Source organism: Cygnus atratus, chromosome 1 (genome assembly GCF_013377495.2).
Source record: "Cygnus atratus isolate AKBS03 ecotype Queensland, Australia chromosome 1, CAtr_DNAZoo_HiC_assembly, whole genome shotgun sequence".
Lineage (NCBI taxonomy): Eukaryota > Metazoa > Chordata > Aves > Anseriformes > Anatidae > Cygnus > Cygnus atratus.
Genome location: NC_066362.1, coordinates 2,250,188 through 2,264,634, shown reverse-complemented (window position 1 = coordinate 2,264,634; position 14,447 = coordinate 2,250,188). Strand labels below are relative to the sequence as shown.

Genomic DNA, 14,447 nt, shown 5'->3' with positions numbered 1-14,447 from the left:
TGCTAGCATGTTTTCAGGGAAGTCTTATTTGATTCATATTCCAAACCACAGCGTACTAAAGCTGTACCGTGCTTAGGCTTTATTTGGTACCACGCCTATCACCTTAGGATCTGAGGCTCTCCCAGGCAGCAGAGCTGTCTGTCACACGTCTGTTCTTTCCTTCTTGTGAGGCCAACACACACTCTCATTAGATTGTTTTTATTTTTTTTTTCATGTATTTATTTTGGAATTTCCCCTATGTCTAATACACAGATGTACACCTCACCCAGTATTTGCTAGAGGAGGTCGAAGAAATTAGCCTGGCGTAATTTACGAGAAGTGGCAAGATTTATTTTGATCATTACACTTCTGTCCTGTTCCCACACACATTAGGAGCTCTCTGGCTCCTACATACATTTTCATTCTAGGTCACAGGCCTGTTTTACTGCTTCTCTGAAGGTTTGTGTGTCTGTGCAATGATGCACACAGGTTTTTTTGCTTACATGAGTATGGCTGTGTGTGCGTGCTGTGAATGCAAATACTTCTTGGACAGGGAAAACCTAAGTTATGGGCCTTTTCATCATGCCCACTGTCTCCTTCCCCACTTACATGTCTTTCTAAAGGAGTTGGTGCTTTCATTTAAAGAAATCACGGTAAGTTTTCACCTTGATATAAATTTTCACCTTCCTTCAGTATTGTTCTTTAAAAAATTGATTGGGAATGTCCAGCCAGAGGTTAATGACTTGTTTTCTAAACAAAAGAATATCATAAAATCAAAGCTGTCTGTCCCCATTAAAGGGAAGGGTTAAGGACATGAGGAAAGAGTCTGGCAGGGGGAATCTCCAGCCTCCTTTCTGTCACCCACCAGGTCCAGAAAACCTTTAAGAGCTTTGAGTTCTGCAAACTTTGCTGTAGCAGGATAAAGCTTGGTACTAAGAATCTTCCAAAATTTTATCTTCAGTGAAGCAGAATGACGAGGCTGGTAATTCCCCCTTATCAGTGGGGGTTTGTGATGGTTTCATTCGTCATGAGTGGCGCAGTCAGGAGTGAGTTATGCTGGCTATTACCAAATAACGTTGATAAAACTTTTATACAGAAGCATGTGTAGGTGTGCACATACAGAGAATGAGTGAGCTTCCTGTGTTAGGGAGAAAATACGTGACCAAGCTTTCTGCAAGAAAAGTGCCAAGAAATATGTAGCAGCCCACTTGTAAAGATTTCATTGCTATTGGCCTGACAGCACAAGCGTCAGAGGGAGTCTGAACAGCTTCCAGAAGAGTCACGGATAGCTTTTTCAGTGCACAAAAGCAGCACTTTAAGCTCCATAATCTCTTGCTGTTTTAGGGTAAGAGATGAGCATTGACTGACGTGGAAAGGAGAAAATCTTCCATTTCTCTATTGGAAGCCTTGTGTTTTTTTGTATATTAGTTTCATATGAGCAGATTTTTTTTTTTTTATAGTAGAATAAAACCTTTGAGCCCAAGACAAAATTATTTCTATCCCGTGTTTTCAAATAGGGATAATTTTTTGAGGGAAGATCTTACAATAGTGGCAGGGGGAGCAGAAAGCTCAGGTTTAAAAGTGTTTATATTTGAACTCACCCACTGTTGGGGGAGGATGAAAATCTGGAGGAAGTAGGTTAGTGGTGGGGCGCATCGGGGAAACGATGCAATTCCTGCAGATCCTAATGAATGAAACTTATTCATCATGCTGGAGCAGCATCACGTGGCTGGGTAATTCACATGGGTAATCTTTGCCACATGTACATTGTGCAGCTCGGCATGGGAAATACGTTACAGCAAGGTTATCTCTTTGTAGTTGGGTACAAAAGTAATAACGTGCGCTCGTGGTGGGCTGGAAATCGGCCATTGTGGTAAACATGAGAGAGTTGTTTTGAGCAGCCTGTTGTCTTTTTTTTAAGCTGGATTTCTGAATGCTTCCTAATAACAGCACAGAGCGCTGCGGTACGGTATTGGATAGGTGGCACAAAGTCAGGCAGTGTTTAGATACCGAACATGCAGATATAATATATTTTTTGACCTTCTCCGTGAATAGAGGAATAATACCGAACTCGTCAGGAGGAAGACAGAGTGACCTTTTCGAGCTGGATGCCAGAGTGCTAGAAAACAAACAAACAAAGAAATCAGTTCGTCGAAATATTAGGGCAGCCTTGTTCAGGAAAACACAGTTTGAAGTTATTTGTACCGGAGCCAGCCTGGCCTGTAGCTCTATCGCCGTGCCAGCAAGAGAGATTTGGAAGTTGTTTAAATTTTAACTTGCTCTTTTTATATATGGAGCTAATTTAGCTCATCAGTGTAGCAGTGGGTGGGATATCCTTCTGAGCAGGATTATCGTAGGGCCGAGCACTGGGCTGGAGATTGCTGCGAGCTGTGTTACAGTGGCAGGTGGAGCTGTACTGACACGAAGAGTTGCTTCAGGACTACACAGCAAAGGAATTCGGATTTTTTTTTTTGGCACAATTCAGTGTGTGCGTGGCATTCCCCCATCGCAAGTGATGACGCGCTGCCATTTAGGCTTTGTTATGTGAAAGGCAGAGCGATGTATGTGCTTGAGTAAAAGGCAAGTGTGCCTTCTGTCCCATTGCAGTAGCGTCAGGGGAGCACCAGCAGTGGACATGCAGCTGATGCTTGCTGTGATGGCTCTCCCTTGCTTTTAGAACTTGGAGCAGTTCATTCACCTTTTTTTTAGCACCGTCTTTTGATACCACAGCGAGAAAGAGGCATCTGTCCCCGCCGAATAATACCAGTGTTCATTCAGCTGCTTCAGAAACGCCACCTTCCAGTGACAGGGTGATCGTCCTGTCAGCTGCTTTGTAGGAGTGCAATACCCTGCTGCCAGAGAAAACACCAAGCAAATGTGACATCTCCATGCGCACTCAGGATCCTGTTATCAGCTTAGGCTGGTGCTGTTTGCCTCCAAGGAAGAGATCTTCTTTTCTTCTCTAACAGTAGTAGTATTTGTAGTCGTAGTTCTCATTTTTTTTAAAAAGAAGGTGGCCTATCTCTATTTTCTTTTCAGAAGACAAGGAAAATCATATATGTGCTCCAGGACACAGATTGCATCTTCAGCAGCACCAGGGGGATGGAACACAAGTGTTCAGGCTGGCTGGTGGGCTGTCTGCTGAGAAAACATTTACAATGATTACTGTCCTTTTTTGTGGTCCTCCGTCTAATGCTTTCAGGTGTTTTCCCCGAATAGTGTAATTTAGCAGCCTAACCATTGCTGAAACTGTAAGAAAACTATGGCAAGGGAAATCGAAGCCTCCTGCCTGCCCACACGCTACTGTTCTGTAGCTGCAGAGCTGGAGACGCCAGAAACTGTTGAACGAGAGAGCCTCTTCCTTGGCACGTGGAGCTCCTCCGTCCAGAAGCTGTGACGTTTTCTTCCTCGTGTAGAGGAAGGGCACATGAGCGAGTTCGTGATGGGAGCAGGGGATGGAGCGGTTCTGCAGTATGCAGCCAGGGCTGGTGGCCAGCAGCGTGAGCATCTCACTGAAAAGCTGCACTCAGTTGTATTTGCTCTGCCACGCGTCTCAGGGAGTCGTGCAAGAGCAAGTGGGGATATGCCAGTACGCTCAGCCACTTGGTGACTTTGTAAGCAAGTTAACGGCAAAAGTTAGCGGTCCTTAAGCACACAAGTGAGCAGGGCAAAGGCAGTGCAGGCCAGCAGTCTTTGTACTCAATTTAATACACTACATCCACTGCTTGGCAGCGTTGCTCATTTTCCCAGCAGTTACCTAATTGGAGGGAGTTGATTTGGTCAGATGGTTTCTGCTGGCTTCACTTTTTGCTTGCTCAGGTCCTTGAACTATGTCTGTGTTGGTGGGAGCAGCAATGTGCTGCAAAGAAGGGGAGCAAAAGCTTTATCCTGGCAACTGTCATTCCATGTCATTCCGTGCCTGAGTGTTTGCGTGCTGGGCTGGGTAACCACAGCTCTCGTTGCCGAAACTTCACATTTAAAGGATGAATTAACTGTTTATGACACAGTTAATACTTATAAAGTAAAGCAAGATTCTCGGAGGAGAGTGTGTTAATATGTCATAAATGCTGGTTGAAATGTCAGAGCAATGTATGAAATTGCTGTCGCATTTGGGAAGTTCACCAGGTGATGTCTTGAATCTGCAGCAGCATTATTTTTCAGAACGTTTCCTGGTGGAAATTAATGGTTTCACGGCTGTCCTCAAAATAATGCGCTTGGCAGTTTTTCTGGTTCCTTTTAAATGGTTTTAAATGTGTGGAACCGATGCCCTCGGACTCCTGACTGGTGTGTCTCGTTAATGCTCATCTCTCCTTCAGCCGAGAGGGTGATGGTTGTGCAAGTGATTTTTCTGCAGCTTTTGAAAAATGCAGTTTCAGTGTTGGGTGCATAAAGCAGGGAGAGAGAGCATTACATTCTTCAGGTTGCTGATATTGAACGTTGGAATTTAAATAATTATGGAGCGGGCCACTTGGCATGTTTTTTTTCCCCCCATTTCTTGTTGGAAGTGAACTGAGAACATGCTTGTTTGTTAAGAAATCCAGCACAGTGAATATAACACAACTTTCTTTTTTTCCTCCTGCACGTATCTACTAACAGCATGAAAATTTCAGTGAACATTTGTGGTTCAGGACGAATGTCATCTGTCTGAATCTGGGAAGGGACAAGATAATTTTGCAGGAAGATACATCTTAAATTTTGGTCCTGTTAAGAATACTTGGAGGGGGTATGTGACGTCCTTCGTGCTAAAACATTTGATAGCATTGTTCCAACTTACATAATGATTGAAGTTGTCTCCTTACACTCAAAACAGAAAGTAATTTGGTACCTTCCTTAAGCTCTTTAGAAGATGCAGTAGGAATTCAAGGTGGTTGAAATTGCCCTGGTAAAGGTGAGAAAGTTTTCAAGTGCAAAGAGACTCCACAGCATAAGATGTATTATGCATTTGGAAGGGCAAAGAACAAGAGAGCGATGGCGTACCTTCCCTTTTAAAAACCAAAAATACGAAGTAGAAATGCCCATCGATCTGTTTTCCCTTTAACAGGATGATTCCTGCTGAAGTGAAGTGTGTTTAAAGCTAACTGAATTGCTTTGGTAACAGACACCTGGAAGAGGTCCAGAGCTGAGCTGGCTATCGACGTCGGATTATTGCCTGTCCCAGGCATTTAATTAATTAATTAAGTCCCCCCCTTTTTAATTGAACTGCCGTATTAGCGCGGCGACACAGCAGAAATGTGCGTGAATAATTCTGCGTTACAGCTTTTATTTCGGGAGTCATTTTTATCCCAGAGCTGTTGATCCAATGTATTTCATAAACACTAACGTTTGCTTTAAAGTTCAAAGAGATAAAGCCCTGCATAAGAATGAGTTGTTTGAACAGCGTACGATCACTTGTGCAGTTTATTGCAGAAGAGGTCACTGAGCTTATGGTTTGGGAGATTTAAAAAAGATTAGCTCATTTAATGAAATGTTTGCAGGTATGTGAGCAAGGAAAAAATCACCTTCGTCTGTCCACACTGTAGAGCCTCACGCCGCTATGGACTTGAAAGGCTCTTGATTTCAGGTGGATTTACCGTTTAATGTTGAGCATAGATGTGAATTTATCATTTTAATTTTTTTAGGGGAATTTATCCCTAAATATTTAAGTAGCTAAATGCATATATGTGCATTAAAAACGTGTACATATTATTTTCCTTAAAGACTGTCTTCTACTGGAGGAAAAAGGTGCAAAAAATACCTGTGAGGAGCCCCGTCAGTAAATAATTTACAAAAACTGTTAGTTACAGCAGAGGGCAACTTGGCGAGGGTGCCAGGTTGAGAGAAGGTCTGCTCTGAGTTTGGGAGTGCAGAATGGGGGAATGGCGTGTTCCCTACTTTGATATTTGGCAGTTTGAGTGAAACCTGTGCCTTTTGAATCCTTGTCCACTGTCAAATGCTTTCTAATTTATACAATTTGAGAGCGTATACGTGTTTTTTTTGCGGCTTTGTTCCAGCAGTGTCACTTAGAAGTCTTTCCTTTGCAAGTTGAAAGTTCTCTGAGAATGAGCGTGAAGGTTGTCAAGTGGCCACCACACCTGATGGGAAGTCTGTGCTTCAGTTGCCAGCAGCAACAAGGGTGTTCTGAATAAAGGTGTACAAAATGTCCTGCCTGTGAATTGCTTCTCAGCCTTCATCTTCTCGAACTGTTAATTAATTATGGGCTGATGTAGAAGAAATGTAAACTTGGCTGCGGATATGTGCACTGCCTTTGATTTTAACCATTTCCCTAGATTCTTGTACAGTTTTATTAGGTCTGATGTGCTTTTTTTTTTTCTCCCCGGTTACTATCGGTGTCCGCTGCACTTTATTCCCGCTGTCAGCTAGAACTAGGAGAGACTACAAGTAGTTCATCAGCATTTGTAGACATGTTTTATGGGACTATAAAACCACATCTCTTTTAATGTGCTGAGCTTATTCACACTTGGTCCCCGTGTGAGTAGCTTTAAAGGCAGTGAGACATACTCTTAGTAGCATCATAAAAATGCTGCAAACGGGAAAAGGCCAAATGCTCATCATGCCCTCACTGCAAGGCGTCTAATCTGACAGCAGTGCAGGAGGGATTCATGCAGGCAAATTCCCGCTAATGTTAGAGAGTGGCTGATATCCTAGGGAAATGTTTGGAAACTGTTTTGCTTAAAAGCCTTTCCGCTCCTGTGCTGTGCGCTTGGTGTGTTTAACATGCGTGACATTTACCAAGCGCTAAGGTAGAATCCATTTCTTTTCCTGAGGTTTACCAGCTCCTGCTGTTTCTTTCCTGATACAAAATCTCAGCTTTGTGTTCTTGGGGTGCTACATGATGTTATTGAGTAATTCGGTGCCATAGGAAGCTATGGAATTGCATTAGCTAAAATTTTCTTAAATTTCTGTTAATTTATCTTCCTTGGTTTTTGTTCTTAGACAGGTGTGTTTGCAGGTGAGCCCCTCTCAATGAACTTGTAGGACTGAGACCAAAGTGGGTGAAGAAGCTCAGCCTCCCTCAGTTAGAGGATGCCAGGCTTAAATACATAAGCTCAGAAAGGAGCTCTGGACACATAGGCAGCACTTTGAAATGTGTTGTGTGTCACCAGTGGCATGCATAAAACATTTTAGGAACATCTACTTCACAGCATGCTTGTCATCATCAAAGTGACTTAGTCATCTGATCTCACCAGGGTGATGCCATGCTGCGTTTTACACATGGGGGAGCTAATGTTTGAATGAGCGAAACAAACGGAAGGGTTTGGAAATGCCTATTGTTTCTGGTGGGGCCTGTTTTGAGGTTTTTTTGTTGTTTCTGAGTTTCTGAGTTTTTTGGTTTTCTTGACCTTACGGTTGCCCTTCACCACCAAGAATCAGGAAACGAATATGCAAAACACCCAATGCTTAAAATTTGGCATTTTAATTAAAGTTTTTGATGATGATCTACAGGCTTCAATATTCTGTTAATTTTGTACTTTCTTTCATGGTTTCACTGACCAGCTGTCTTTTCAAGTGGCTTTACTTAGGAAGTCTACAAATAGCTCTCAGTGCTTTGAGTAATGTGTCATCAGGTTTATATATGTAATATCTTTACAATGGTTGGTGCAAGCTCTGGTGATAGACGATGAAGACTTGAGTCTGAAGTGGGAGGACTGTGATGCTATTGAGGGCATGTACACGACTGAGGGGCCATGGTGAGAAAGTATTTAAACACAAAACCAACCTCGATATTTTCTCTTAATTAGTTCACATGCGTTCTTTGGCTTGAGAAATTTCTGCTGCACCAGACTTTGACCAAGATTTATCCAAAGGACTTAGCAGCAAGAGAACACAGTTTCCTTTTCTATATATATTGTGCAAATCTGTATGTACAAACCACCAGCAAGTGGCTGATGATTCACCGGTGAGTTCTGGACTGAGAGACTGGAGGGCTCGAAGCCTGCGTACATTGCAGGAAACGACAAACTCCCAACTTAAATTGAGATCAAACGACTCCTCTCCACCTCCAAATCCTTCTGTTGTGCTCAGCAGCGTTCTGGCAATGGCCATGTAAGTCAGCATTTTGTACATTTAACCCGGAACTTAAAACAACAGCAAACAACCCAGATTGATTTGTAAGAAATCAACATGGGAGGTGCTTCTCTCTGTTTCAGTAGCTAAAATGGAAAATCTGGACTACTTCTCGTACCTCTGTTCTGTCTTGTTTCTCTGTGGGAAGTGCTGGTGTAGTGCTTCAGAAGTGCCCGTGTGACGTAGACCCCGAAACAGGCTGAGATGTATTTCTCTATTGTATTGAGTTCATTTTTAAGTGAATGGAAAAGAAGGGCTATTTTAAAAATCTCAACTAAAATCAAAATCTTGCTTCATGTGGTTAACAACTAGTTGCTTTTATTTTTGTTGGTTTTATGTGCTTTTGGATTCTTTGGAGGAGGAGGAGATGGGTTTACTAACCAGTACATCTAGTTTTAGTGCTCGTTACGAGGTACGATGTGCCTGTCGATTGGACCCTGTTGTGAGTGGCAACACTAAACCGAAGTTTTAAATGTGAAGTGTGCACGCTTCTGCCTTACGAAGTGGGATCCTGATTTGCATGATAATGTAATGGGTATTTCTCTAACCATATAGCATGTAAATCTCTGTATTTCGGTTGTGCCAAGGGCCAGCAGTAGCTGATGGAAGTTCATGAGGGGATTTACATAAATTCTGAATAACTGGACAGTGTTTCTGGAAACGCCTCCTGCCTGGCAGGCTGCACTCTGAGGACCTCCCAGCTCATATTCCTTCACCAAACACAGACACCAAAATAGGATTTACAGAGATCAGGAGGAAATGAGCTTGATGGTAACAGAAGAGCCTGTGTCCTGAACTTGTGGCAGCAGGAAAAGGGAATTGATTTAGTCAGTACTGCTCCCTTTCAAGGTACATGATTATTTTAAGTCTGAATTTGCTCCACGCCAGCCTGTCTGAGCAGATGTGGAAGGGGAGAAATAAGCCTGATGGTTTCCTGAAGTCAGTGGCCCTATGGGTTTGGTAGGCCAAGGAGCAGCACTTTATCTAAGTTAGAGTAAAATGTCAATATTGAATTCCCTCTGTTTAAAGATCTAACTTTAAACATTTTCTTCAAAAGCTGTCCACTATAAAACCATTCAGAAGAAAGGTGAGAATCTTGTGTAACCACCCAGCTTTCCCCAGAAGTAATAGAAATTGTGAAAGCAGTATTATTTTTGTGGGCACTCTGTCTTCTGCCCACAGATAATACCTTTCATATTTTAAGGAGGAATGATTTGAAAATGTTTTGTTTTACTCGATCTGCATTTCTTGCCAGTAGTCCCCTTCCCTTCCTTCCTCTGTCGTCCTGTCGTGCTGGTGTGAAAGCTTCAGAGAGATGAGGAGTCCCACATCGGTTTCATATGCACATTTGTTCTGAACTTCCAAGCTCGATGAGATTGCTCTTCAGTTCCGTATTTCAAAATGAATCTGCCATATTTAAGGTTGAGCAGTCAGTTACCAAACCTGGTGACTCAACTGAATGTTGAATCTTCCTGTCTCATGCAACAAAGAAAGTGGTGGTAGCCCTCTGTAGGGCTTGCTGGTAGCTGATGGGTCTGTGGACAAGGCCTCTATTTGTGTCTTCCCTTCAAATTTGGGTCTTCACCACAGCCCTTTATGTAGTTTCAAAAGTTGCAGCGTTGAAAGCCATTTGAGGAAGACAAAAGACCCCGTCTCTCAAAATATGTAATACACGCGCAAAAATATCAGCTTTATTTTAGAATCCACACGTAACTTGTTGTTCCTAAGCAAACAGCGGGAGGAGACTGTAACTGTGTCCATGCTAGGAACCATGGAAACCTATTTTCACCTGAGAAAAGGGGGAGATGAGGGAATTAGTTAATTAAATGTGGCCTGTACACAGTCGTCCTACTCGTAGTATGTAATTAAATACCGTGTAGAGCTCTTTGGGGTCCTCCTTTACTGGAAAAGGACTAAGAAATGTGTGACTGTTGGTGTGCTCTCAGTGAAACTGTGAGCTGGAAACTGATTAAAATAATAATAAAATGTCTCGCATTGTTAATTCATTCTTTCCAGTAATAAAAGCTGGACTCCCTCTGCTTTGCATTTATAGCATAGGCTTGAAAAAACATCAAAGAGCAGCACTAGGAGAAGAGAATGAAAAATACATGCGTGCTTAGCTTAGATGCTGTGGTTTTGAGTGATGTGGTTCTGGTGCTTTTATTTACTGGAACATTGCCTTTTATTTTTAGTAATACAATGCGACTTAGTGTCACTGATCACTTTTTACCGTGGTGTCTGCGGGTGAAGTGTTGTTTCCCAAAGCTTTTTTTGTGGAAAACTTGGTGGTAGTGCTGTTATTCACAACGTTGTAGTGGCTGAGGAACCCTGTAAAGTTCTTCAAAAATAACTCTGAAGCTATGTTCAACTCATTACTTGCTTTTTCTGTAGTTGATACTGAGGCATCCTATGAATTTCTTTGATGGATGGGGTTTTCCAAAAGAGCCAAAGGCATTCAGGCTCTAATTCCCTTGGCAATCCAGTGGGACTTGGGCAACTAATTGCATTAGATTCTTTTGAAAATCCCACATCTAATTTTGCATTGTAATAACATGATTTTAGAGGGGTGAAACCTCCAAGAAAAATAACACTTCGTGTAACTTTATCATTTATTTTTTTTTACTAGACAGGGGAGCTGTTTGCTTGGCCTCGCTGATGGCCGAGTCTCTTGTGTCAAGCCTCTTCTAGAAAAGGCTCATAGCACGAGGTGGAGGACGAAGAGCTGGTTGCTGTGTTGTCCGAGGGCTGACCTATAGCCTTATGCAACACCCAGGATGAAAGCGAGAACGGGATTCTTGTCTGCTGCTTGGCAGATTCGTTCCAACTGCAGAAAGGTTAATCATGTCATTAATTTTCCCTCCTCACCTTAAGTAGTCCGAAGTTGTCGTTTATGACATGGAGAACAATCCAAGTCAGTTAAACCTCCCAACAGGTTGGTAAATAGATAAATCAGAGTGGTCCCTTAAGCATAATATCAAAATTCATCCCCTTTTTACTCACGAAGGACAATGAAACAGAACAAGCAGACTTACAGATGATTAGCTAGGGCACAATAAAAGGATGAGCTCACTTTATTGCAATGATTTGGTGCTATGTTCCCTCGCAGTTTAATCAGTGTGTCACATGCCTGATGCCCTGTTAGGAAAAACTGCGTTTCCCAGCCACGTTACCTGCCAAAGTGATAAATGATGGTGCCTTTGAATTGTTCTCTCATGCTAACCTCTCCTGATAATTTGCCTTAATTCACAATGGTGTCTTTCCTTTAGAGCTTGTCTTGGTGCTGATGGTGGAAAAATTAAGATGTTACCAAAGATCTGTGGGTGTGATGACTCTGGTGAATAGAGTTCCTAAAACTTTTGTGATGTAACAGTAGAAGTGTTTCTAATATCTCCCTGTTAGTATCTACAGCTTCCTTTCATTTGGCTCAGCTGGCTACGTCCTTCAGTTTGTTTGCAGTGTGGGACACGCAGCTCGACTATTGCAGCTCCATCCATGTTGAGCAGTAGAGTTCATGTTTTTGCTGGGGTGCTCTTAATAAAGCTGTGTGGCTCGTAGCTCTTTGGTGTCATGTAAGATGGTTGTTGTGTGTATATATATATATATATATATATGTATTGTTTTTCTTTTCAATTTGGCCATATTTTCACTCTAAAAGCTTCAGCTTCTTTCTGTGTTGAATAAACTGTTACAACAGGTGGAATTGGAAAGTGCCATGTTTTTCTGAGGCATTCATCTCAACAAAGCCTGCACACCTTGCGGTTCTTCAATGCTTACCATCCCATTGCTCAGGCAATTAGGAAATATATTTATAAATACATTTCAATACTTTATGGTCAGAGGAATAACTGAAGAGAATAAATATTCCAGGGGATGGGACACTTGTAGCTACAGTTGAATTGTGAAAATAATTTTCAGTGCATGGTAAGCGGGTAGGCCAAGGCCCTGGAAAATTTCATGTTGCAGTCTAAATTGGAACATCCGTCAGCTTCGTGGTGGGAAGTAGTACTGAAGGAGAAAGTCTTCTGTTGGTAACTTCATGACTGGTGTGGTTTGAGACAGGGCTGTCATTACCAGCAACTGGTTAGCACCATGCTTGAAGTAGAACTGTGACTCTTTGTGCTTAATAACCACTGTGGTTTTGAAATCTTAGTATCTTGTTTTTTTGGAAGGATGAATAAAGCCTTAGTTACTGTAAAACATCTGAGTAAAAGCAGATTAGGAGATGTGATGTGTAGAAATTTCTATGGTGACTTAGAAAGTCAGCCTTCCCTTGATTGCAACCTTTGTGATTCTTTGAAATTCTCTGAGGTTGTAAGTTGTGTAAAACAGGTTAGAATTTGGTCCTTGTATTCCCAAATCCCACCTTCCTTTCTTAGGAATCATTCTTTCAGCATAATGTTCTCTGGTGTAATATTCTTCAGAGGCTGAGTTTGAGAAATGTTCCTTGTTGCTGAGGCATAATAGTAGATATGAAACATATATTCCCTGTACTTCATATTTTTATATATATATGTGTGTGTGTATATATAGCATTTTCTGAAAACTGGCTAGATATTAATCTGAATTTTTGCATTGACAGGCTTAAATGTATTCTGTAGTCAAACATGAGCAGAAGCAAAATGATTTCCTACTTCTTACAGTCCACCTAAACATGTATTGACATTCTCTGCAAAGTCATTTGAACGAAAATCCAAACATCAAATACCCAAGTGAAGGGATCTGCAGGTGCAGATGAGAATGAGATTATGAGACTTATCTCCAAGGTCACAAAAATGTGTTCTGCCTTTTGAGAAGTCTCTACTGTAATGTTGAGTGGATTGTCCGTTGTGTTCTCTAACTGGTGCTACGTGTTCCCAGCAGTTCAGCCTCTGGTCATTAGCAAGAAGTGCTAGCCTTATATTTTCTGTTAGTACTTTTTTAAGGCCAGGGGTTCAGGTTGAAGGTTTTGTTAAACATTCTTCTCTTTTGCATTTAGTTGTACTGTAAGCTATATAATTAACAAGTTCTTCAAAGTTCGAGTTAAAGGTTCACATATTAATTAGTGGTATATAAAAACTCTCCGACAAAAGCTGTAATAGTTCTTCGTGGCCTGTTGTAAGATTTTTACATGATCTACTAGGAATGTCTTCGTTTGTGTGCATAATATTGTGCTGTATTAATGATCGTTGCTTTGTTCTGAAAGCTTGCATAGGATGAGTGGGAATCCCTTTAACTTCTCCCAGCAGCAGCCCCCTCAGAATTGTGCCTCAGTGTCTGCTACAGAGGTAAGTGCTGCAAAACGGAGCAGTGCAGCCAGCAAACACATCCAGGGTGGAGCAATAATACAGTTAACTTCAGGGAATTTTATGAATTTAATTTGTTCCCCAGCCAAATAAATAAATAAATAAAAATGTCTGGCTTTTTTTAGCCTAAAAAGAAGACGAAACAGTACAACAATGCCTTTAATAAGAAAATGCAGACACACTTGGTTCTAAGAGTCTAGAAGTTCCATTGAATGACCCCTGTTATACCAGCTGCATTGCCAGACATGTTCCACAGCCAGCTTAAAATGGGCAGTTTCAGGTATCGGTCAGTCTATTTGCTCAATATAGACCCAATTTATCAATTCCCAGGTAACTCCCGTATGTGCACACAGACATCATTTAGAACTCAGGACAGACTGCTTAAATTATGTGCGACCATGTCTGCGTTGGGCACTCTGTTTGGAGTGGGTGGTATTTAAGTGGTTGCTTTTTTTTTTTTTTTTTGGTGCTTTTACTCTCCGAATAACTACTCTAGTGCTCAATGATTTAATCATGTATGTATGTTTGCAATTCATCCAGCTCAATGCGGAGGTAATTCAGCAGAAGGACTTTTGTAATCCTGATTCTGTGTAACCCTCCTTAGTGGAATGGGAGTGGAGAAGAAAATTTTCGTGAAGAATGCTGTAAAAGTTTTGCTGTCTTGTGGATGAAAGATCTTTTGAAGAGCTCTTCTACTTCTCAGTTTTTCAATTCTTTTCTGTGTTCAGCAGGGCTCTTTCACTCCCCCAGCTCTCCTGTCGTCTCGCATCCATGAATTCCTCTTGCTGAAAAATTCTTTATCTTTTCACTGCAGTCCAGGCTAAAGTATCGGTAAGAGACGACTTCTTGAAGGTGTCTAGGGCATTGAAAATGCATTTATGAGCACAGAATCAAAACTTCTGAAGCCTGCTTTCTGTTATGTCATCATCCCTTTGAAAAGGTCCTATATGGCGTTAAAGGAGCTGCAGGCCCAGTGAAGATGCTTATGTTGCACTGACAGCGGTTGCAAGGGCTGTTGCTCGTCTTGAGCTTCACAGTGCTGAATTCCGGCGTTGGGGGAGGATTGTGGCCGTCTGGTGCTAGGGCAGATTTTTTATTTTATTTTTTTTAAAACAAGACAAC

The 14,447-nt window shown here is 41.8% G+C and overlaps 1 protein-coding gene across 4 annotated transcripts in view; it reads left to right on the top strand.

The window, feature by feature from the left end:
* The window catches only part of EXOC4 (exocyst complex component 4), a 383,044-nt gene that overhangs the window by 59,612 nt on the left and 308,985 nt on the right, over positions 1 to 14,447 (top strand). The gene's annotated exons all lie outside the window — the stretch shown is intronic.